Source organism: Podarcis muralis, chromosome 7 (genome assembly GCF_964188315.1).
Source record: "Podarcis muralis chromosome 7, rPodMur119.hap1.1, whole genome shotgun sequence".
NCBI lineage: Eukaryota > Metazoa > Chordata > Lepidosauria > Squamata > Lacertidae > Podarcis > Podarcis muralis.
In genome coordinates, this window is record NC_135661.1 from 3,073,133 (window position 1) to 3,098,859 (window position 25,727).

The 25,727-nt window shown below is 47.6% G+C and overlaps 1 long non-coding RNA gene and 1 pseudogene across 2 annotated transcripts; one reads left to right on the forward strand and one right to left on the reverse strand.

Moving 5' to 3' along the window:
- Positions 1–6,940: 6,940 nt before the first annotated feature.
- LOC114589722 (maestro heat-like repeat family member 5) lies at positions 6,941–24,608 on the reverse strand (annotated as a pseudogene). Its single transcript, XR_013393488.1, has 9 exons — positions 24,378–24,608; positions 23,751–23,870; positions 23,006–23,085; positions 22,728–22,863; positions 21,343–21,438; positions 14,955–15,059; positions 7,614–7,814; positions 7,254–7,401; positions 6,941–7,126 (listed from the first exon to the last, which is right to left on the reverse strand). The product of XR_013393488.1 is annotated as a maestro heat-like repeat family member 5 (transcript).
- Positions 19,382–20,806, forward strand: LOC144328339 (uncharacterized). The gene is made up of 2 exons (XR_013393520.1): positions 19,382–19,550; positions 20,185–20,806. It is a non-coding gene; the product is annotated as an uncharacterized LOC144328339 (long non-coding RNA).
- Positions 24,609–25,727: the final 1,119 nt, after the last annotated feature.

A 25,727-nucleotide genomic window follows, 5' to 3' on the forward strand; every position in this document is an offset into this window, starting at 1 on the left:
CCAGAACTGGACACAGTACTCCAGGTGAGGTCTGACCAGAGCAGAATACAGTGGCACTATTACTTCCCTTGATCTAGATGCTATACTCCTATTGATGCAGCCCAGAATTGCATTGGCTTTTTTAGCTGCCGCGTCACACTGTTGGCTCATGTCAAGTTTGTGGTCAACCAAGACTCCTAGATCCTTTTCACATGTACAGCTCTCAAGCCAGGTGTCCCCCATCTTGTATTTGTGCCTCTCATTTTTTTTGCCCAAATGCAATACTTTACATTTCTCCCTGTTAAAGTTCATCTTGTTTGTTTTGGCCCAGTTCTCTAATCTGTCAAGGTCGTTTTGAAGTGTGATCCTGTCCTCTGGGGTGTTAGCCACCCCTCCCAGTTTGGTGTCATCTGCAAATTTGATCAGGATGCCCTTGAGTCCATCATCCAAGTCATTGATAAAGATGTTGAATAAGACCGGGCCCAAGACAGAACCCTGTGGCACCCCACTAGTCACTCTTCTCCAGGATGAAGAGGAACCATTGATGAGCACCCTTTGGGTTCGTTCGGTCAGTCAGCCAGTTACAAATCCACTGAGTGGTAGCATAGTCAAGACCGCAATTTACCAGCTTCTTTACAAGGATATCATGGGGCACCTTGTCAAATGCCTTGCTGAAATCAAGGCAGGCTGCTCTGCTGCCGCTGCCCCTTCTGGCTGTCAAAGCCTCGACAACCTGCGCTGCAGCCTCTGCTTCTTCTGGCTGTCAAAGCCTTGATGACCTGTGCTGCTGCCTCTGCCTCGTCTGGCTGTCAAAGACTCAACGACCTGCGCTGCTGCCTCTTCCTTTTCTGGCTGTCAAAGCATCCCCATAAGATGCAGCAGCGCAGGTTGTCGAGGCTTTGACAGCCAGAAGGAGCAGCGGCAGCAGCGCAGGTCATCGAGGCTTTCACAGCCAGAAGAGGCAGAGGCTGCAGCGCAGGTCATCGAGGCTTTGACAGCCAGAAGGGGCAGAGACATCAGCGCAGGTCGTCGAGGCTTTGACAGCCAGAAGAAGCAGAGGCTGCAGCGCAGGTCATCGAGGCTTTCACAGCCAGAAGAAGCAGAGGCTGCAGCGCAGGTCATCGAGGCTTTCACAGCCAGAAGGGGCAGAGACATCAGCGCAGGTCGTCGAGGCTTTCACAGCCAGAAGAAGCAGAGGCTGCAGCGCAGGTCATCGAGGCTTTCACAGCCAGAAGAGGCAGAGGCTGCAGCGCAGGTCATCGAGGCTTTCACAGCCAGAAGGGGCAGAGACATCAGCGCAGGCCGTCGAGGCTTTGACAGCCAGAAGAAGCAGAGGCTGCAGCGCAGGTCGTCGAGGCTTTGACAGCCAGAAAAGGAAGAGGCAGCAGTGCAGGTTGGCCCCCAAAGCAGCTCACTTCAGTTCAATGGTCTCCAGCAAGAAGCACCCAGCCACGCATGACCCCTCCTGCCCCTTCTCATCCCAATCTGGCCGCAGCAGAAGCTAGGCAGGTGCTTCCATTTGGAACTATGGAGTTCTCCGCTGGTTTCTGGTGGGCCTGGACCCCGCATTCCAACCTCTAGGGCTGGGCATGGCCCTCCTAATCTAATTCGCCTCTGCTCTCACAGTCAGGTACATTTTGGTGGGAAAGGGAAGGAAGGAGTATGAGCTGGTTGGAATCATGCTGAACCAAACACATCCTAAGCTGGGTCTGAACTGCAGGAGGGTTTGGACTTGGCTCATAAAGAGCATGAAATGAGGCTTGAAACTGGAGAAATCTCTTCAGTTCAAAGACTTAGTGGCGTCAATAAATAAATGAAAAAAGCTTATTTGGACGAGCAAAGGATTATTATTATTATTATTATTATTATTATTATTATTATTATTATGTCTCCCCACCCTGATACATAGCGGAACAAAGAGAAAAAAGATATATAATAAACCAGCAGACACACAAAAATCAATATTTAAAGCAGGCAAAAATAAATACATGTGAACTTATACCAGCTTTAAGGTGTTTCCAATAGTACATTGTTGTTGTTTAGTCGTTTAGTCGTGTCCGACTCTTCGTGACCCCATGGACCAGAGCACGCCAGGCACTTCTGTCCTCCACTGCCTCCCGCAGTTTGGTCAAACTCATGCTGGTAGCTTAAAGAACACCATCCAACCATCTCATCCTCTGTCGTCCCCTTCTCCTTGTGCCCTCCATCTTTCCCAACATCAGGGTCTTTTCCAGGGAGTCTTCTCTTCTCATCAGGTGGCCAAAGTATTGGAGCCTCAGCTTCAGGATCTGTCCTTCCAGTGAGCACTCATGGCTGATTTCCTTCAGAATGGAGAGGTTTGATCTTCTTGCAGTCCATGGGACTCTCAAGAGTCTCCTCCAGCACCATAATTCAAAAGCATCAATTCTTCGGCGATCAGCCTTCTTTATGGTCCAGCTCTCACTTCCATACATCACTACTGGGAAAACCATGGCTTTTACTATACGGACCTTTGTTGGCAAGGTGATGTCTCTGCTTTTTAAGATGTTGTCGAGGTTTGCCATCGCCTTTCTCCCAAGGAGCAGGCGTCTTTTAATTTCGTGACTGCTGTCACCATCTGCAGTGATCATGGAGCCCAAGAAAGTAAAATCTCTCATTGCCTCCATTTCTTCCCCTTCTATTTGCCAGGAGGTGATGGGTCCAGTGGCCATGATCTTCGGTTTTTTGATGTTGAGCTTCAGACCATATTTTGCGCTCTCCTCTTTCACCCTCATTAAAAGGTTCTTTAATTCTTCCTCACTTTCTGCCATCAAGGTTGTGTCATCTGCATATCTGAGGTTGTTGATATTTCTTCCAGCAATCTTAATTCCGTCTTGGGATTCATCCAGCCCAGCCTTTCGCATGATGAATTCTGCATATAAGTTAAATAAGCAGGGAGACAATATACAGCCTTGTCGTACTCCTTTCCCAATTTTGAACCAATCAGTTGTTCCATATCCAGTTCTGACTGTAGCTTCTTGTCCCACATAGAGATTTCTCAGGAGACAGATGAGGTGGTCAGGCACTCCCATTTCTTTAAGAACTTGCCATAGTTTGCTGTGGTCGACACAGTCAAAGGCTTTTGCATAGTCAATGAAGCAGAAGTAGATGTCTTTCTGGAACTCTCTAGCTTTCTCCATAAACCAGCGCATGTTTGCAATTTGGTCTCTGGTTCCTCTGCCCCTTCAAAATCCAGCTTGGACTTCTGGGAGTTCTCCGTCCACATATTGCTTAAGCCTGCCTTGTAGAATTTTAAGCATAACCTTGCTAGCATGTGAAATGAGTGCAATTGTGCGGTAGTTGGAGCATTCTTTGGCATTGCCCTTCTTTGGGATTGGGATGTAGACTGATCTTTTCCAATCCTCTGGCCACTGCTGAGTTTTCCAAACTTGCTGGCATATTGAGTGTAGCACCTTAACAGCACTATCTTTTAAAATTTTAAATAGTTCAGCTGGAATACCATCGCTTCCACTGGCCTTGTTATTTGCAGTGCTTTCTAAGGCCCATTTGACTTCACTCTCCAGGATGTCTGGCTCAAGGTCAGCAACCACACTACCTGGGGTGTACGAGACATCCATATCTTTCTGGTATAATTCCTCTGTGTATTCTTGCCACCTCTTCTTGATGTCTTCTGCTAGGTCCTTACCACTTTTGTCCTTTATTATGGTAATCTTTGTACGAAATGCTCCTTTCATATTTCCGATTTTCTTGAACAGATTTCTGGTTCTTCCCATTCTGTTGTTTTCCTCTATTTCTTTGCATTGCTCGTTTAAGAAGGCCTTCTTGTCTCTCCTTGCTATTCTTTGGAAATCTGCATTCAATTTCCTGTATCTTTCACTATCTCCCTCGCATTTTGCTTGCCTTCTCTCCCCCGCTATTTGTAAGGCCTCGTTGGACAGCCACTTTGCTTTCTTGCATTTCTTTTTCATTGGGATGGTTTTAGTTGCTGCCTCCTGTACAATGTTACGAGCCTCCATCCATAGTTCTTCAGGCACTCTGTCCACCAAATCTAAATCCTTAAACCTGTTCCTCACTTCCACTGTGTATTCATAAGGGATTTGGTTTAGATTGTATCTTACTGGCCCAGTGGTTTTTCCTACTTTCTTCAGTTTAAGCTTGAATTTTGCTATAAGAAGCTGATGATCTGAGCCATAGTCAGCTCCAGGTCTTGTTTTTACTGACTGTATAGAGCTTCTCCATCTTTGGCTGCAGAGAATATAATCAATCTGATTTCGATGTTGCCCATCTGGTGATGTCCATGTGTAGAGTCGTCTCTTGTGTTGTTGGAAAAGCGTGTTTGTGATGACCAGCTTGTTCTCTTGACAGAACTCTATTAGCCTTTGCCCTGCTTCGTTTTGATCTCCAAGGCCAAACTTGCCAGTTGTTCCTTTTATCTCTTGATTCTCTACTTTAGCATTCCAATCCCCTATAATGAGAAGAACATCCTTCTTTGGTGTCACTTCTATAAGGTCTTGTAAGTCTTCATAGAATTGGTCAATTTCAGTTTCTTCAGCACCAGTAGTTGGTGCATAAACTTGGATTACTGTGATGTTAAAAGGTCTGCCCTGGATTCGTATTGAGATCATTCTATCATTTTTGAGATTGCATCCCAGTACAGCTTTCGCCACTCTTTTGTTGACTATGAGGGCCACTCCATTTCTTTTACGGGTTTCTTGCCCACAGTAGTAGATATGATAGTCATCCGAACTGAATTCGCCCATTCCCATCCATTTTAGCTCACTGATGCCCAGGATGTCAATATTTATTCTTGCCATCTCATTTTTGACCACATCCAACTTACCCAGGTTCATGGTTCTTATATTCCAGGTTCCTATGCAATATTTTTCTTTACAGCATTGGACTTTCCTTTCGCTTCCATGCATATCCACAACTGAGCGTCCTTTCGGCTTTGGCCCAGCCACTTCATCAGCTCTGGATCTACTTGTACTTGTCCTCCGCTCTACCCCAGTAGCATGTTGGACACCTTCCGACCTGAGGGGCTCATCTTCCAGCGTCATAACTTTTATATGCCTGTTGTCTTTGTCCATGGAGTTTTCTTGGCAGGGATACTGGAGTGGCTTGCCGGTTCCTCCTCCAGGTGGATCACGTTTGGTCAAAACTCTCCACTATGACCTGTTCATCTTGGGTGCCCTGCTCGGCATAGTTCATAGCTTCTCTGAGTTCTTCAAGCCCCTTCGCCACGGCAAGGCAGTGATCCATGAAGGGGCAATAGTACATATAAAAATGTAATTTTAATAAAAATCCTAGCCTTCCAAAGGTGAAGACTTGTCCATCCATTAACGGAATACCTGTATGATTGCTGCCTTCAGTAACTTGCGCGCTAGGTCATGGAAGTGTCAGAGTCGGACATTCCCTAAGTTGGAGCAAAGCCACTGTAAGTGCATCTTTTATTATGTATACATTCATCTTCTATCAAAAAAATATTGTCCATATATATTAGACATGATAGCAGTGAATGCAGCTGAAGTTGTACAATTAAATAAAAAATGTGTAAATGCTAAAGAACATTTGACAGTTAAATTGCGAGGAATAAAGAAACCACTAGAAACATTAGAACAGGCATTCCCTGTTTCCAGTTCCTACCTCCAAGTAAAACACCATGCCAATGGCTCTCTTCTTATTGTTCGGACAGCACATATATTCCCGTGCCAATCGGGCAATCCTCTTGTACTGTTCTGTTGAGGAGGTGAACAAGGTCCTGAAACATAAGAGTAAGAGACAAAGGATTCACAAGCCTGAAGCTGGCAGGAAGAACCGCTCAGCGTTCCTGCACAACAACAACCACCACCAGGTTACTTGAACGCTGAGCAGAGCCTCCCGCCTGCATTCGCGCCATAAGACGCACACACATTTCCCCTTACTTTTTAGGAGGGGAAAATTGCGTCTTATAGAGTGAACAATATGGTACATTTTCTGAAATAAATAAGAAGTTTATCCCCATTTCCCCAGAAAGCAGGCCTTGTTCTTCATGCCTCACCTGCCAGTCCTTTTCACCTTCTTACCTTGCCAGAAGACGAATGCCTTTGAAAAAGCTTTCTGGACTTGACAGCATATCCCAGCAGCTTTGCAACCCCAAAGCCTCAAAATCATCAAGGTATTCAACATGCCCAGTCAGTTGTTTCAGGGCCTGCACAGCGATCCTGAGTCAAGTGAAGGAATTAAGAAGATTATATTTTTAAAATTTGTATACTGCCCTTCACCCGTAGATCTCCGGGCAGTTCACAGCAAAAAAAATGCAAGTTAAAAAGCACAAAATAGAGAATAAAAACAAGAACCAAAGCAAACCAATAACTCCTCTCCCTCCAACAAACACAGTTGAAAGGGCATAGGAGGTTAATCAGCCAATGGCCTGACTGAAGAGGACCATTTTTGCCTGGCATCTAAAGGCACCAGGCAAGCCCCTCTGGGGAGAGCAACCCACTAATGGGGAGCCACATCGGGCTTCCGATGATGAGCACAAGGTCTGGGTAGGTTCATCTGGGGAGTTTTAGGTCCTTGACATCTTGCAGTCCAACCCCAACCATCACCCCCTGCAGCCTCCCCCATGTTTCCAGCACAAGCGGCAACCTTTTGGCTGTGATGGAGACTTAAGGTTTCATGACACGTGAGTCCCACCACACCCAAATCAGCCCATCGTGCGGGAGAGTCTCCAACATCCTCCCCCATCCTAGTGTCCTTCAGATGTTTTGGGCTACAATAACTCCCATCTTCAGCCCAGTTGTGCTGGCTGGGGCTGGTGGGAGTTGTGGTCCAAAGCGACTGAAGAGCACAGGGGTTGGGGAAGCCTGGGTCTCCTAGCTATCTAACCTAAGCAGAACCTCCATGTCCAAATGAAGCCTATCTCTTGGGGGAGGGCTGAGCCATCACTGCTATGGGTCAGAGAGAGAAGGGAGCCCCCCCCCCGAAGGCATTAGCAGGTCCCTTACGTCAGCGGATCGAGATGCAAAGAGGGCTCCGGGATTAGACTTGTCGCCCTCAAACCTCTTCTTCTCGCCTCATGGACAAAACAGATCTGAGTGCTAAGTGCAAACAGCAGGTGGTGAAACTTGCTCTTCAGTATACCTGTAGCCTCAGGGAACGACAGGATATGACACAGAGCGTTGGTAGCCTGGAGGGACAAGGACAGAAGAACGGCATTCAGCAGAGGTCATCGTCAGATCAAGATCTCAGACTCAGACGCGACTCAGAGCCCCGGTCAAAACAATCCAGGAGAGAGAAACTGAGTGGTTTCGTACCGCCATTGGCATTTGAGAAGTGCTGCGTCGCCTGGAAGTGACTTCCGCTTTGGGGTCTTCATCCTGCAGCCTTTTCAGGAGGGGTCTCAGCAGCTTGACGCTGGAATACGGATCGGTGACCAACGCCTTCCAGATCGCTGTGGCACTTCTGCAATTTTTCAAAACAGAATTTTTCCTTTTTCCTTTTCTTAAAAAAAGTCAGGCCTTTGATATTTTCTTTATATTGCACATACATTAGCAAAGAAAGAAACCACAACTTGGAGCACAATTTTTTGCAAGTAGGAAATTCAATATAAATAAATATAAATTAAGAAACCCCTTAAATCTAGCCCTCCCCATTTTCACATCACAAAAACTTACTCATCACACTCCATTGAGCAGTCCAACAGGCTGTCTATGACCGGCTGCAGGCGCTTTGGTGGCCAGGCTGACAATAGCCGAAAGCGTCTCTTCCTTAGTGCGGGTGTCGGGGATCCGGTGGAGATGGTTGTAAATCTCCTTCACAACCATAGGCAGCTGGAAGAAGGTAAAAGAAGACCAGGATGAGAAAGTGTGGTGAACCTGTTTCTATTTTGCTTAATGTATGTAGGGTTTGGTGTGAGCGTTGCTCGTGCTGTTCACTTGTGTTCCTTTGGTGGTGAGAGAGGTTGGGGTTGGCCTAGGGTGTGATTGTTTGTTTGTGATTGGCTGTGGTGATCTTTGTTTTCGTGTGAGAGTGGGGTGAGTGGGTGTTTTGGATCAGGTTAGCCATATTGATTTGTATGCTGTTGGTGGATTATTGTCATTGTCTTGTTGGGCTGTGTACGTGATAAAGGGGAGCCATACCAGGGTGAAGGCGTCCTCTTCTATTTGTCCCTGTGTCAGTTTCAGTTTATTGGTTAATTTTTCTAGTAGGGCTGTTTCCCATACTATTTGGTACCATTGGTCCATGCTTACTCCTGACAGGTCTCTCCAGTGTCTGGCTATGGTGTTTCTGGCTGCTGAAAGTAGGTGGGTTATGAGTTCTTTGTGGTGTAAGTGGGCATTGCTGTCTTGGAAGATGTATAGTAGGCCCAATTCTGGGGTGATGTCTAATACTTGCTTAGTTATTTTACATATTTCTCGTATGGCTGTTGTCCAGAATAGTTGGATTTTGGGGCACTCCCACCACATGTGGAGGTATGTGCCTGTGGAGGTGCACCCTCTCCAGCATTTTGGTAAGGTTCCTGGGCGTATTAGCGCTAGTTTTTTTGGTCTTAGGTACCACCTGTAGGTGAGTTTCAGAGTGAGTTCTTTTCGTTGATATGGATTTAAAGGGGGGTATAGACCACATTCTGATCCATTGAGTGGGGTTAATCTCATAGCCTATGTCATTCTCCCATTGTTTTTTGATTGCGTCTAGGGGGTTTGTGGGATTTTGGAGTAGTATTTTGTATACTGCGGATACCATCCCTTTACCGTTTCCCTTTGTTGTTAGGAGGAGGTTTTCAAAGGTTGTCAGGGGCCTAGTTGCTGCTGATTTTACTGTTGGATTGTTTAAGAGGGCATGTAATTGGTGTTGTGTCAACCAGGGCATTTGGATGTCTTCTAGTTTGTCTTGTATTTCTTGAGTTGACAAAGGTTTGTTATTTTTACAGAAGTCTATTAGGCGATATAAGCCTTTGGCTTGCCAGGTTTTTATCTGGAGGTTTTGTGCTGCATGGTGGAATAATGGGTGGTACGGCATGGGAATTAGTGGGGATGGGGTTGGTATTTTCAATTATGTCTCTCTCTAGGTGTACCCATTGTTTTGTCTCATCTTCTAGTATATATGGGATTATATGGAGTATTTGGCTGGCAATGTAATATGCTTCTATGTTGGGGATTCCCCATCCTCCTTCTGAGGTGGGGAGGTGCAGGTATTTGGGGCTTATTTTTGGTTTTTTATGTGAGAAGATAAAAGAGTGTAGTTTTCTCTGCCATCTGTGGAGTTGTGTTGGGGGAATCCAGATTGGGAGGGTTTGGAATTGGTAGGTTAGTTTTGGGAGGGTGATCATTTTGATCATAGCAAAGTTTTATTAATTGACCTCAGTGTTGTCCATATTGTGTTTCCTTTGCACTGAAATGAACAGGGTGGAATAATGTAATTAAAATACTGCCAAAGCAAACAGCGAGATGAAAAACAGGGTGGTTGATTTTTGGAAGCATCCCTGACCACTGGTCCTGCTAGCTAGGGATCATGGGAGTTGTAGGCCAAAAACATCTGGAAGGCCGAGGTTGAGGAAGCCTGGCATAGCCCATTGGCTTGGCAGTGCCTCATGAAACGGGCACCAAATGGGTCAACTTTTCATATTCTTTTTCTGCCCAAGGTGGCACTGCATGGTTCTCTCTCCTCGCCATTTCATCCTCATGAGTTAGTTTACACCAAGAGACTGTGACTGACCCCATGAGTTTCCTGGCTGAGTGGGGATCTGAGCCCTAGGTCTCCCAGCGCCTGGTCAGACTCTCTAGCCACTGCACCACACTGCCTCTTCTCGATCCAGCAAAGGTCAGACATGCAGGGAAGCAGCTCTCCTCACCGCAGTGGCCCATCAGATGCACAGCTAGGGCTACTCCACAATTCTCCTGCAGAATTCATTGGCCTGGCAGGTTGCAGCTTGTAATGTATACAGATCTCACAGTTGTGGCAGTGCCTGAGTAGTTTGGGGTTGGGATCTATCTATCACCTATCTATCTATCTAACGTTTTGTGTAATGTGACCTTTTAGAATACAGTCATACCTCGGTTTACAACCGCTTCTGGTTGCGTTTTTTCAGGTTGCAGACCACCGAAACCCGGAAGTACCACTTTGTGCATGCGCAGAAGTGCTGAATCGCAACCCGCGCATGCGCAAACACGGGTTGCAAATGCTGCGGGTTGCGAACGTGCATCCTGCACAGATCACGTTCGCAACCCAAGCGTCCACTGTAAGTAGAATTTGGCATGCAGTTTAGACCAATGGGCGCTTGGCTTCAAAAGATTTATTCTAATACAATGCATTTCCATATGTTATTTACACTAATATATTCATTTTCTGGACACTTTTAGCTTGCACAATCCTTTTTGTAGACACTGTTTGGCCAGGAAATGGCACTGAAAAAATCAAGGATGTATGAATTTCAAAGGCAGCTTATGTTTCCGTTCTCATATTGTTTCAGGAAGCCTGGATTTGATAGCTTTGGCTTTAAATGTGAACTGCTCTGAATCTCTCCCTCATCTCCTAGAAGGCGTGGGCTGCTAACTGAGAGCTGGCTGCAGTCTTAGCAAGAAACAGTCCAAAAAGCCACACCTACCTTGGCCACTTTGGAGAGGTGGAGTGTGGTGGAGTCTCCGTCTTTGGAGGTCTTTAAGCAGAGGCTTGACAACCATATGTCAGGAGTGCTCTGATGGTGTTTCCTGCTTGGCAGGGGGTTGGACTCGATGGCCCTTGTGGTCTCTTCCCACTCTATGATTCTATGATTCTAGGTCGGTGTAAAAGATGGCGGGCCCAGGGATGAAGACGTCTTCTCGGACCCATTTGACCACGTTGCTTTTCCTGTTCTTATGCCTCATCTCCACCTTCTTAGCTAAACGGGGATATGCAGGCAAAAGAACACAGCATTAGTGCTCCCTGCACAAACCCCCCCAGTTTCCCCACTGCGACCCACAAAAAGATTCTCTCTTTTTTTTAATAAGATATTTATTGGCATTTTCACAAATTTATATAACATAAAAATCAAAAAAAACCAAAAAGACAAAAATACATACAAAAAACCACATGTATAACTTCATTCCCTTATGTTCATGAAACTTACTTTCCCGACCTCCTCATACCTCCCCTTACTGCATTCCAATCTCTAATTAATTCTCTTCAACAAATCCTTCCCCTAATTTCTATTAAAATTTTGACCTTTCTTTTCATATTCACGTAATAATTACAGCTAACAACCACTTAATTTCAAAATCAACATCGTCTTAACATTCAGCAATTTTACAATATTTCTTAAGATAGTCTTTAAATTTCTTCCAATCTTCTTCCGCCGTCTCTTTTCCCTGGTCTCGGATTCTGCCGGTCATCTCTGCCAGTCCCATATAGTCTAGTACATTCATCTGCCATTCTTCCACGGTGGGTAATCCTTCTGTCTTCCAATACTTTGCAATAAGTATTCTTGCTGCTGTTGTAGCATACATAAAAAATGTTCTATCCTTCTTTAACACCAATTGGCCAACCATACCCAGGAGAAATGCCTCTGGTCTCTTCAGGAAGGTATATTTAAATACCTTTTTCATTTCATTATAAATCATCTCCCAGAAGGCCTTAATCCTTGGGCACGTCCACCAAAGGTGAAAGAATGTACCTTCAGTCTCTTTACATTTCCAACACTTATTATCAGACAAGTGGTAAATTTTTGCAAGCTTGACTGGGGTCATGTACCACCTATAAATCATTTTCATAATATTTTCTTTTAAGGCATTACATGCCGTGAATTTTATACCGGTGGTCCACAACCGTTCCCAGTCTTCAAACATGATGTTATAACCAATATCTTGTGCCCACTTAATCATAGCTGATTTAACTGTTTCATCCTGTGTATTCCATTCCAACAGCAAGTTATACATTTTTGACAAGTTCTTAGTTTTGGACTCTAACAATTCTGTCTCCAATTTCGATTTTTCCTATCTGTCTTAAAAACCTCCATTATTTGATAATAGTGAAGCCAGTCTCACACTTTATCTTTCAATTTCTCATAACTCTGCAATTTCAATTTATCCCCCTCTTGTTCCACAATTTCCCAATATTTCGGCCATTTCGACTCCATATTAAGTTTTTCCACGGCCTTCGCCTCCATTGGAGATAACCACCTGGGAGTTTTGTTTTCCCACAAAAAGATTCTCAGTTTCACCTCAAAAATTATAATTCAGAACTGGGGGAAATTCAGAAGGGGGCAACCAAAACTCCGGGACATCCAATGAAACTGAAGTTTCAGGATGGTCGCAGCATTTGGGGGATTTTCCGTTTAGAAAAATGGTGAGGAAGAGGAGACACAATGTACGGCAAGGGGAAAGTGGAGAGAGAGAAAGCTTCCTCTCTCTCCCTCCTAACACGAGAACTCCTGGACCTCCAATGAAACTGAAGTTTCAGGATGCTCCTCCTTCTTGCAGTGCACAGCTCAACTTTGGAACTCCCTGCCACAGGAGGCACTGATAGCCATGGACCAAGGTGGCTTTCAAATTCATGGAAGAGAAGGCTACCCATGGCTATTAGCCAGGATGGCTATGCTCGGCCTCCACGGTCAGAGGCAGCAAAGCACAGGAGGAGAAAGAGCTCTTGAGTTCGAATTCTGCTTGCTGGTTTCCCACAGGCACCTGGTCAACCCCTGGGGGAACAGGATGCTGGACTGGGCTGGGCCACTGGTCTGATCCAGGCGGCTTTTCTTGTCTTCTTCAGCAGTGAATCCCTCCCCTCAGACTGCCCTCTCATTCGTCAGGCCAGGGCTGGCACGAATTCTGGCCCTCCTGAGCTCCCATCACCCCCAGCAGCAGCCAGCCTGGGCAACACTCAGGGATGATGGGAGTTGAAGCAGCCTCTGGAGGGCTGCAGATCTCCCACCCTGCGGCTTGCAAGAAACACCCCCTTTCCCAGCATCCCCCTCACCCATTTTGGCTTTCATTATGCAATGGAGATGGTACAAGGCCTCCGCTGACTGCAGGCCAATTTCCTCCACGTTGTCTGCAAGGTGAAGGGACAAGAGCGCCACCAGCTGTCCCAGAAGGGGGAAATCCTGGGGGTATCTAAGAGGTGGAGAGAGAGATGCACAGTCAGCCCTCGTCCCACAGAGCCCAGCAAGAGAAAACCGCCTGGCATGCTTTCAGGCAGCAAAGGTGGCAGAGGGGCGCAGGCAAGAGACCTGGGCTTAGGTGGCCCACCCAAGGCTTGCCCCAGGGCTTTCCCCCCAGCCAGAACTCACTGGAACTCAGTTCTGGCACCTCTCAGGTGGGCGCTATTGCCATTATAAGAGAATGAGGGAGGTGAGTTCATGTTGATTCCTGGCACCTCTTTTTCTAGAAAAATAGCACTGGCTGGCACCTTCCCCTGGGATGGACATGCCACACCGCTTTGGGGAGCAGGGGAAAATCCATCTAGTTCACACCTGAACTTTCCAAAGCAATACGCCAACCAAGACACAGGTTTTCCTTCAAAATCCTCGCTTCTACAAATTTGGCAATGCAGTTCTCCAAAGCACCACAACAAAACGCAGAGATTACGGGAGAAGGTATACAGAAATGCACAATTCATAAAAGCAACATGCTTGAATCCTGGGTAGACCAAGTCTCTTTTTACCTGTCTAGTTTCTGGTACCCCTGGATACATCTTGGCAGCTAGAGGCCCAAATATCCTCTAGGGCTAGGCGTGCCTTTTACCAGCTTTGTCTGGTTTGCAAACTGTGGCTCTTCCTAGATGGGGATAGCCTGACCACTGTAGTCCATATTTTGGGAACCTCAAGGCTAGATTACTGCAATGTATTCGGGGGGGGGGGGCTGCCCTTGGATCTACTTCACAGGCTCCACCTCGTGCAGAGTGCTGCGGCCAGATTGCTGGTGGGGGCCTCGGGCTGAGAAAATGGGACACCATTCTTAAAACAGCTGCATTGGCGGCCCATCTATTTCTGAGGCAGCTTCAAGTTCCTTCTATTCATTGACAAAGCCCTGACCATCTGAGGTCCAGGCTGCCTCAGGATGTCAGGAACTCATATATCCCAGCTTGATCGCTGAGAACATCTATGGGAGTATTGTTAAACCAGAGGGAAAGGGGGAGAGATGCTAACTTGCTATGTTATTATATATCTCATGCACAGATGCAGACTCAATTTAACACCCTGGCTGAAATTTCCCAAGAGGCATCCCTCTGTCTGAAGTTGGAGATAGCAAGATGAACTAAATGGGTTTCTTGGCGAACCCAGCAAAGTGATTCTTCTGTTCTTATGATCTACATAGGTCAGGAAGGGAATTTCCACACACAACCCTCATATTTGCTCGAGGGTTAGACCGGTTAGCCTGATTCTGCCCTGGATACGCTTCCAGAAGGGTTTTTCCTGTGGGATCAGTGCTGATTAGTACCAGTTATTATTGTATTCACTAATGAATCACTTCCCTCGAGGCACACAACATATGCAAGTTTTAATTTTATTATTTATTTATTTTATTGCAATTACCTCTCAGCTTTTCCTGCAGGGAGCTTAAGGTGGTCCTCCTCCACCTCCTCATTTAATCCCCACAACAATCCTGAGAGGTAGGTTAGGCCAAGAGGCAGTCACAGGCCCACAAGGTCACACCCAATGAGAGTCATTGCTGAGCAGGGGGATTTGAACCCGGGTCTCAGACCAACACCCTAACTACTACACCACAGTGTCTTACACAGCAGCCATAAAACATTATGTCAGTATAAATGCTAGCCTGTATCCCACCCTGTAACCTACCTCCATTGAATCTAGATTTACCCTTTCCGGAGAAAATCCGACAAGTTAAATACAAGTTAAAGCAAGTTAAAAACGAAAATGAAAAAAGACCCATTCGCGTTATCTAATCGGAATGATCTGTCATTGTATTCCTGTGTTTTTATATTGTAAACCACCCTGTGATCCTCAGATGAAGAGCAGTATGGAAATTTAATACATTAAAAAAAACACAAATCTGAAATTGCAGCGTTAAGCCTTGGTCACTCACATCAAAGTTGAAATGCTCGGAAACATATTTCATTAGAAAGCTGGTGCTCTTGACAGCTCTTTTGCGCCCTAAGATTTTTGTGGAGTCAATCCAGCCATTTGTGTGCTGCGGGAGAGAAATCATCATCATCACATGGAAGGACAACCATTAATCCAGGTTTGCAAATTCACAAAGCTTTGGCTACTGGCTGGATCAATCATGCCGGGACCATAGAGGGGACAAATTTCAAAAAGGGGTTGTTTTGTAAAGGAGAAAGTTTGCTGCAATTTGTTCTACGTCATCATCATCATCATTATTTTATACCCCACCTTTTTCCCTGACAGGGAGTCGAGGCAGCTTACAAGCAAAATAAGAACAACTTGAGATATAGAAAAAAGAAGCCATTAAATGAAACACATCGAACATTAATAGAATTAGAAATTAATTGGCCCTTGGTTTGTTTTTGTTTTATAGTGTATTTTATAATAATAATAATAATAATAATTTATTATTTATACCCCGCCCATCTGGCTGGGCCTCCCCAGCCACTCTGGGCGGCTTCCATAAAAACCAAAAATACAGTAAAATCACATGTTAAAAACTTCCTTGAACAGGGCTGCCTTAAGATGTCTTCTGAATGTTAGGTAGTTGTTTATCGCTTTGACATCTGCTGGAAGGGCGTTCCACAGGGCGGGCGCCACTACCGAGAAGGCCCTCTGCCTGGTTCCCTGTAGCTTTGCTTCTCGCAATGAGGGAACCGCCAGAAGGCCCTCGGCGCTGGACCTCAGCGTCCGGGCAGAATGATGGGGGTGGAGACGCTCCTTCAGGTATACTGGACCGAGGCCGTTTAGGGCTTTAAAGGTCAGCACCAACACTTTGAATTGTGCTCGGAAACGTACTGGGAGCCAATGCAGGTCTTTCAAGACCGGTGTTATATGGTCTCGGCGGCCGCCCCCAGTCACCAGTCTAGCTGCCGCATTCTGGATTAATTGTAGTTTCCGAGTCACCTTCAAAGGTAGCCCCACGTAGAGTGCATTGCAGTAGTCCAAGCGGGAGATAACCAGAGCATGCACCACTCTGGCGAGACAGTCCGCAGGCAGATAGGGTCTCAGCCTACGTACCAGATGGAGCTGGTAAACAGCTGCCCTGGACACAGATTTGACCTGTGCCTCCATGGACAGCTGTGAGTCCAAAATGACTCCCAGGCTGCGCACCTGGTCCTTCAGGGGCACAGTTACCCCATTCAGGACCAGGGAATCCTCCACACCTGCCCGCCTCCTGTCCCCCAAAAACAGTACTTCTGTCTTGTCAGGATTCAACCTCAATCTGTTAGCCGCCATCCATCCTCCAACCACATCCAGACACTCATGCAGGACCTTCACCGCCTTCACTGGTTCTGATTTAAAAGAGAGGTAGAGCTGGGTATCATCGGCATACTGATGAACACCCAGCCCAAACCTCCTGATGATCTCTCCCAGCGGCTGCATGTAAATGTTGAAAAGCATAGGGGAGAGGACAGAACCCTGAGGCACCCCACAAGTGAGAGCCCAGGGGTCTGAACACTCATCCCCCACCACCACTTTCTGAACGCGGCCCAGGAGGAAGGAGCGGAACCACTGTATGACAGTACCCCCAGCTCCCAGCCCCTCAAGACGGTCCAGAAGGATGTTATGGTCGATGGTATCAAATGCCGCTGAGAGATCCAGCAGAACTAGGAAACAGCTCTCACCTTTGTCCCTAGCCCGCCGGAGATCATCAACCAGTGCGACCAAGGCAGTTTCAGTCCCATGATGAGGCCTGAATCCCGACTGGAAGGGATCCAAATGGTCTGCTTCTTCCAGGCGTGCCTGGAGTTGTTCGGCAACCGCTCGCTCAATCACCTTGCCCAGGAATGGAAGATTTGAGACTGGGCGATAATTGGCCATCGTGGCCGCATCTAAAGATGGTTTTTTAAGAAGCGGTTTAATAACCGCCTCTTTCAGCGGGTCTGGGAAGGCTCCCTCACGGAGGGAAGCATTCACCACCCCACGAAGCCCATCGCCCAGTCCTTCCCGGCTAGCTTTTATAAGCCAGGATGGGCAAGGATCCAGGAGACAGGTGGTTGGTTTCACTCGTCCAAGCAGCCTGTCCACATCCTCGGAGGTAACAGATTGGAATTGATCCCACTCAACTTGACTAGACAGAACTCTAGCACTCTCCCGCCACGGCCCTGCTCCCACGGTGGAGTCTACTTCTTCCCGAATCTGAGCGATTTTATCTGCAAAAAACTTTGCAAAATCATTGCAGGAGAACATGTGGCCCGTACTGGGCCCCGATGTTGCAGGTGGTTCCGCTAAATTGTGAACCACCTGAAAAAGTCTCCTGCTGCTGTTTTCTGCAGATGCAATAGAGGCGGTGAAGAAATTCTTCTTCGCCGTCGCTATCTCCACTTGGTAGGCTCGACGTTGAGCTCTAACCTGTGTCCGGTCAGATTCGGAATGAGTTATCCGCCACCGGCGCTCTAGCCGTCTCAACGATTGTTTCATTGCCCTCAGATCCGTGGAAAACCACGGGGCTGTCCGGGCTCCATGCAATCGGAGAGGGCGCTTCGGAGCCAAACAGTCAATAGCCCTGGTTAACTCCACATTCCAGCGGGCCACCAGGGAATCGGCTGAAAGGCCATCAACATGGGATAAAGCATCCCCTACCACTCTCTGGAAACCAGTTGGATCCATTAGGTGGCGGGGGCGGACCATCCGAATTGGTCCCACCTCCCTGCAGAGGGGATGGGTCACAGAGAAGTCCAGTTGCACCAGGAAGTGATCTGACCATGGCACTTCTTTCGTTTCGCTTTTACTTAGTGTCAGATCACCAACATCCATAGAGGTAAACACCAGGTCCAAGGCATGTCCACGGCTATGGGTAGGGCCAGACTTATTCAGGGACAGCCCCATGGAGGCCATGCTTTCCACGAAGTCCCGAGCGGCCCCTTGTAAGGTCGTGTCGGCATGGATGTTAAAATCCCCTAGGACGACCAAGCTAGGTGTCTCCAGGAGAACATCCGCCACGACCTGAAGCAGCTCGGACAGGGAATCCTTGGTGCAGCGGGGAGGTCGGTACACCAAAAGGAATCCTGTACTGCCCCTATTGCCCAACTTCCAGAACATGCACTCAGAAAACTGGGTCTTCCCAATAGGACGCCCGGTGCAAACTAATGACTTCCTAAAAATCACTGCAACCCCCCCTCCCCGCCCACATGACCTGGGTTGCTGTGCGTAAGAGAAACCTGGCGGACAAGCAGCAGCAAGGACAGGCCCATCTGCTTCATCCAGCCAAGTCTCTGTCACACATGCCAGGTCAAGTCCTCCATCCATGATCACGTCATGGATGGCAGTGGTCTTATGAATCATTGACCTGGCATTGCACAGCAACACTTTCAGGTCATGTGGGTATCCCTTGCTGATTCTAGTATCCATCCGGTCAGGACCAGACCCGGAGGCAGGAATAGTCCTCAGACAACGACTAAACCTGCCCCCTCTGTAATGACATGGTCTAGTCTTAGCGTAACTCCTCCTCCTACCCGTGATCACTGAGATCAGTTGTCCCAGTGCATCCCCCCCTGTGGAACATGCCCCAGCCATTTTGTGGGCTGGGGCCCACTCCCTGGCAGCCCTGACCCCTCCCCCTAAGAACAAAATAACACCTTAAACAAACAAACAAAATCAATAAAACAATACAAACAAAAAAATGTAAAAATTACAAAAACATCAAAATAATAATAAAAAAATAATTCCCCAAACCCAACCACACATCCATCCCACCCCCACCCCCCACATACAAAAAATCCAAAGAAATTTTTTAAAAAACATTTTAAAAACACTCTGTGCCCCTCCGGCAATAACTGTCCTAGTGAGGCCTGTCAGGCCCCGCCCCAGGCCAGATGGTAAGTGGCAGGAAGGAGCAGGGCCCTCAAGCACTCACTCAGGGGAGTCCTCCTGGGCAGCAGGCCGCAAGCAGCACGCAGTCCTTATGAGGCTTCAGGCCCCGCCCCAGGCCAGATGGTAAGTGGCAGGAAGGAGCAGGGCCCTCAAGCACTCACTCAGGGAGTCTTCCTGGGCAGCAGGCCGCAAGCAGCACGCAGTCCTTATGAGGCCCCAGGCCCCGCCCCAGGCCAGATGGTAAGTGGCAGGAAGGAGCAGGGCCCTCAAGCACTCACTCAGGGGAGTCCTCCTGGGCAGCAGGCCGCAAGCAGCACGCAGTCCTTATGAGGCCCCAGGCCCCGCCCCAGGCCAGATGGTAAGTGGCAGGAAGGAGCAGGGCCCTCAAGCACTCACTCAGGGGAGTCCTCCTGGGCAGCAGGCCGCAAGCAGCACGCAGTCCTTATGAGGCTTCAGGCCCCGCCCCAGGCCAGATGGTAAGTGGCAAGAGCAGGGCCCTCAAGCACTCACTCAGGGGAGTCCTCCTGTGTTCTCATTTTGTATTTTCATGTTGTGAACTGCCCTGCGACCTGTCATTTGTGTGTTTGTGATAATTGCAATAATACAACATACACCTCACCACATCCATAGCCATGGAATGCAGGAAACATCCTTAGACCAAGCCCAGCCATTGATCCGCCAACCTTGGTGTTGGCCACAGGTAATGATGATTGGCAGTTGGCCCTTCGGGGTGTTAGATAGAGAGTCTTTTCCCAGCCCCACCTGGAGATGCTGAGAACTGAACCTGGGACCTTGAGCATGCAAAACAGAAGCTCTGCCCCTGAGCCACGGCCCTTCCCCTAATGCCATCAGCAGCGGACATATCTTTGAAAGGAAACGGATGTGTGCCTTGCACAAACATTCCTAGCAGAACAGAGGCCCAGTTCACCATCAGCATCAGCATCCACAACCTGTGAGTTGGCCACAGACGCCCCCCGTGCAATCATTTCAACAGGATCTGCTGCTTCCCCCTGCTCTGACATCTTGGGGGCTCCCTTACCATTAATATATTACTACAATGTATTCTGGGGGGGGGGGGGGCTGCCCTTGGATCTGCTTCACAGGCTCCACCTCGTGCAGAGTGCATTGAGTGGGCTTAATCTCATAGCCTATGTCATTCTCCCATTGTTTTTTGATTGCGTCTAGGGCAGTGTTTTTCAACCTTTTTTGGGCAAAGGCACACTTGTTTCATGAAAAAAATCACGAGGCACACCACCATTAGAAAATGTTAAAAAAATTAATTCTGTGCCTACATTGACTATATATAAACTTACCGGGCTGCTGCTGCTGCACAGGGCTGGACTCACTCGTCTCTCTTCCAACCCGACCGTGACTGACTGGTTCCAGATGACCTCCTCACCTCACGCTGCACCTGCGGCCTGGTCTGGATCCGGATGCGGTCTCTCTGCAGTGCCGACTCCCGCCGAGTCCTGGTCTCCGTCCGTCTCCTCCTGCTCCGGTCCTCCTGGTGACTCGAGTCGCGACGTCTTCTTCTCTCCACTGCTGCGCACACTGAGCTCAGGCGGGAAGGAAGTCGGAAGATGATGTTCTACTGTGATAGGTCCAGGCTGGAGTCTGGACCAATCACAGCCCGGACATCAGAAAAGTGGAGGGTGTCCCCCTGAGGAGCGCCAATAGAAAAAAGAAGCCATTAAATGAAACACGTTGAACATTAATAGAATTAGAAATTAATTGGCCCTTGGTTTGTTTTTGTTTTATTGTGTATTTTGTGTTCTCATTTTGTGTTCTCATTAAAATCAATTTGATTTTAATTAATTTTTATAATGAAATATTTTTAGAATGTGTGATTATTTGACTGTTTGATTATTTAATTTATTTGATTGTTGTTAGCCGCCCTGAGCCCGGCTTCGGCTGGGGAGGGCGTGATATAAATAAAATTTATTATTATTATTATTATTATTATTATTATTATTATTATTATTATTTTGTATTTTCATGTTGTGAGCTGCCCTGCGACCTGTCATTTGTGTGTTTGTGATAATTGCAATAATACAACATACACCTCACCACATCCATAGCCATGGAATGCAGGAAACATCCTTAGACCAAGCCTAGCCATTGATCCACCAACCTTGGTGTTGGCCACAGGTAATGATGATTGGCAGTTGGCCCTTCGGGGTTTTAGATAGAGAGTCTTTTCCCAGCCCCACCTGGAGATGCTGAGAACTGAACCTGGGACCTTGAGCATGCAAAACAGATCCTCAGCCCCTGAGCCACGGCCCTTCCCCTAATGCCATCAGCAGCGGACATATCTTTGAAAGGAAACGGATGTGTGCCTTGCACAAGCCTTCCTAGCAGAACAGAGGCCCAGTTCACCATCAGCATCAGCATCCACAACCTGTGAGCTGGCCACAGACGCCCCCCCCCCCGTGCAATCATTTCAACAGGATCTGCTGCTTCCCCCTGCTCTGACATCTTGGGGGCTCCCTTACCACTAATATATCCTGCAGCGCCTCCAGAGAGGGGGCCTCCGACAGCAAGCTGGTGAGCATGTTGAGGCAGGCGTTGACCGTCTGCTGATAAAAGTCCTGAAAGCAGAGAAGCAAAAGCGGTTAAAAGCTGAAGACCCCCGTGGAAATCCCATGTGCTCTGGAGCCTTCTAGTCCACCATCCCCGTTCCACAGTAGCCAACCAGATGACCCAGTGGGAAACCTGCAAGCAAGACGTGAACTCCTTGGAGGTTTTTAAGCAGAGGTTGGGTGGCCACCTGTCACGATTCTATGGTTCTGTGCTGACTGGGGCCAATGGCAGCACATCTGGCGAAGCACACATTCTTCAACTCTTATTTCTTTTCAATGAAAGAAAAGTACTTTTGCAGCCTGAAGCCAGAATGAGAAAAGAGGGAAAGAGCCAAAGGGGGGGGGGGGCTGTTGTGGTAAGACTTTATTTCTATACCACCTGTCCATTGCCCAGGTGAGGAAACACCTTTTGAATGGCACACAGAAACAAGAGAATCCAACTAGGGACCCAGTATATTAGGGCTATTGCAATAGGGCAGCCTTGCTCAGCAAGTTCGTAACAAAGCTTATGCAGGGGTTCAAACACAGCGCTCAAAGAGTCATAAACATCAAACGTTCTTTGACATACACCAAGAAAGGTTACAGATCATGGGATATAAAGATACAGGACTCCACACTGGGCTCAACTTCCTTGGGATGTCCCAAACCATTTGGCCCTAACTATCGTACTTTAACCTCCATTGCCATAGCAATCAAATCTTCAGAGGGGGCTGTTGCTGTTGTTTATTGAGAAGGCCTTGTGGCAGCTGCCTCACTGCAAGAAGGGAGCTTACAGGGAAGCAGGCAGAGGGCCTTCTCGGTGGTGGGGCCCACCCTGTGGAACACCCTCCTATCAGATGTCAGAGAGATACATAATTATACTTCCTTCTGAAGACATCTGAAGGCAGCCCTGCATAGGGAAGTTTTAAATATTTGATGTCTTACTGTGTTTTAATTTGTTGGAAGCCGCCCAGAGTGGCTGGAGTAACCCAATCAGGTGGGCGGCGTATAAACAAACAAGCAAACAAAATTAAATGCTGCATAGGAGGGAGGCATGAGAATCACAAAATGCAGGCATGCAGGAATCATTCGTGGATGCATTCTAGCCAAAGGTTAAATGCAGTTAATATTTAAACATGATTAAAATAAAATAAAAACCACACCCAAAGTCCCTGGTTGTTACATCATTGTGATGGGCCAAGTGTCTGTGGCAGCATTATCTGTAGCTTACACGGCCCAGACTCTCTGCCCTCAAATCCTTTAACCTGGCAACTCCATTTTCCTCCATTCATATCCCTAGAAGCAGAAGGTCCAGTCACCTGGCTCTGTGGTGATTGCGTGGGACTCCCGGCTTTGAGTTTTGTAAGTTTCAAGGAGGGCAACGAAAACACCTTCTTGATGCTTTTTTTCACTAGCTCAGACCGAAGCGTGGAGTCCATAGGTGGTCTCACGGCACTGAAGAGGAAAGAGAAAGGAGAGGAAATGCTCAGCACCCAGCAGTTCCTGGTGAGGAAATATGCAGTGTGTCTGGCCAAGTGTATGGCAAGGGAAGGACCAGGAATAAGTGGGGCAGTGAGAAGTACCTCCCTGTACTTACGTCATGCAGCTGACGGTGACGATGGCGTGGTGCAGGACAGAAATAGAGCAAGATCCCAACGGCTCCTCTTCAATGACTTCCTGTTGTGGGGAAGCACACAGCACGTCAGAGACCTGGAGGCACCATCGCTGCCACCACCACTCCAAGCCCTGACTTGTGCTCTCTCTCCAGCCCAGCCCACTGGACAGCACCTTTGCAACTGGCAAGTGGGTCCTCCTAGGGGAGAAGAGTGGGCTTCCTGGATCTGGGAATCAGATCCATCTTTCACCTGGACAGAGCTCTACCTCATAAGAGCATAAGATCAGCCTTCTGGACCAGCATCCTGTTCTCACAGCGGTGAGAAACCAGGGAGCAGACCATGAGCCCAAGAGCCCTCTCCCCGCCTGTGGCTTCCAGCAACTGATGTTCAGAAACATTGCTTCCTTCCGCTGTGGAGGTAGAACACAGCAATCATGGCTAGGAGCCATGGACAGCCCTCTCCTCCTGGGAGAACCTAGCCACTTTTCCTTAGGGACTGGTGACATCCTGCTGAGGTTGCCACAATGTAGGGCTGCCTTTCTAGAGGGTTTGGAAACTTGAGCTGGAGCAGAACGTGACCACCCAGAAATTGTTTGGGGCCAGATGCTCAGAACCTGCAACCCTGATATTTTACCAGAACTAGACCTACACAGCTATAAAAAAAAAAAACGCTCTGGAAAAAAAACCCCAGGAGATTCCCCTCCTTTTTTCTTTTTTCTTTACTCACAATGATGCAGATGGTGAGCTCCGCTTTGTGCGGAAAGATGACATGCCCCACATTCGTTTGCACAAGCGCCTTGGTTATTAGAATGGCTGCCTTCATAAGGCCCCTTTTCAGAGCCTCGTCCTAAAAGGAGAAGGGATTTTATAAAATTGAGATTGAATCAAAATCACAAGGCAACATAAAGTCACACTGACCCTAACCCTAATTCTAATCCTTACCCTAACACGAACCCAAGCCCAAAATTAACCCTAAGCCTAACCCAGAAATGGTCTTGTTAGAGAGTAAAATTCATGTTAAATTGCTGTTTTAGCGGTTGTTTTTAAAAGTCTGGAGCGGATTAATCCATTTTGCATTACTTTCTATGGGAAAACACTCCTTGCTTTTGGAACACTTTGGTTTTAGAACAGACTTCCATAACAGATTAAGTTTGAGAACCAAGGTACCACTGTAATATCCCATTTGGTCCTAAGTGTGGAGTCAGTCTACAACCCTTCGGTGGATGAAGCCAGAGACCCTGCCCTAGGGCACAGTCTGAAGGCATGTGGTGCAAGGACCTTGACGAAGTTCAGGAGGTCTGCTCAGTGCCAAGAGAACAAGCAACAGAAGTCCGTGGGAAAATGAGAGCCATACCTTCCTGGTGTTCTGGAATTGGAAGACGAGCTCTGCCACAATGAGCTCAATGAAGCGCAGGAGGTCCTCAGGCCGCGCCCCAAGAGCCATCTGCCCGTAGCAAAGCATGATGGTGATACTGGCATTCCTCTCCCCTGTATTCTGGAGGGAAAGGGTGGAGAAAGTGAGTGTGGGGCAACACACTCCTGGGTTTCATTTTTCTTGGCTCCTTTGAACAAATCACAGTGAATATTAACCATCCTTTGGGGCGTTTGAAGTAACACTTGATGGAAGTTAACTGAAAATGGAAGGAAAAGGTTCTGATCTCCTTCCAGCTGGGTTGGAGGAGAAGTGGAGAGTCAGGGGCACATGACCCCAAGGCCCCCTCAGGTTATGGAACTGTTAGATGTGCACGCAGCTACTATGCCTTTGTAACAATTCGCCTCATTTACAAATATATGGAGGTGAACACAGAGAGTGATACTCATCTATGCTTTGCTTCAAGTAGACCGGTTGAAATGAATGGGCCCAACTTAGTCATGTTCATTAAATTCAATGGGTCTACTCTAAAACATAGTGGAATGTGGCCAGCAGGCACTCCCATAAGGCAGATGAACGCTTGCCCTAGAGCACCCCATTTTCAAAATCTGATTGCAGCTGAAACCTCTCCCCTCTTTCTCTCTGACTCTCCCAACCTGCCGACTGCCTTCTCTCTTGGGTTTTGCTCCCTCCCCTCAGTTGGAGAGGTGTCCCCTCTTCCAAACTCTAAGAGGTTCTCCATTCAAAACTTTCTGACAGCGGAACACTCTCCCTCAGGAGGTTCAGGACTCTCCTTCATCGAAGGCTGGAGGACCATCTGTCAGGGATGCTTTAGCTGAGATTCCTGCATTGCAGGGGGTTGGACTAGATGACCCGTGGGGTCCCTTCCAACAGTACAACTCTGTGATTCTATCTTCTATGGTAACCAGGGGACAACCTCCCTCCCACCAAAATTAGCTTCCACTATTGAAGAAATGCTAACCAACGGTCTGACAACCAACCTAAAAACATGAGTCAGTGCACTTTTGTATTGCTTGTACTTTGGGGATGACCAATGGTTTCTAACGAATCCGTTTGGCTGACTGACTGAGCAAAAGGATCAGATTAGATCTAGGATCTGGAGCCACAGAGACAGGACTGCTGGAGCCCACTTCAGAAGGATGGCTGAGACATACACCCAGAGGAAGTTTTTTGGCCTTCCGTACTGAGAGGATTAGCAGATCCAATTCCTTTATTGGAGTGGTAAGGATCACATGCCTTGAAAAAGACCATATTTTGAAATGGAGGAGGATTCATTCTCTTCCAAAGCAGCTCTGTTTTTCTAGACCAGGC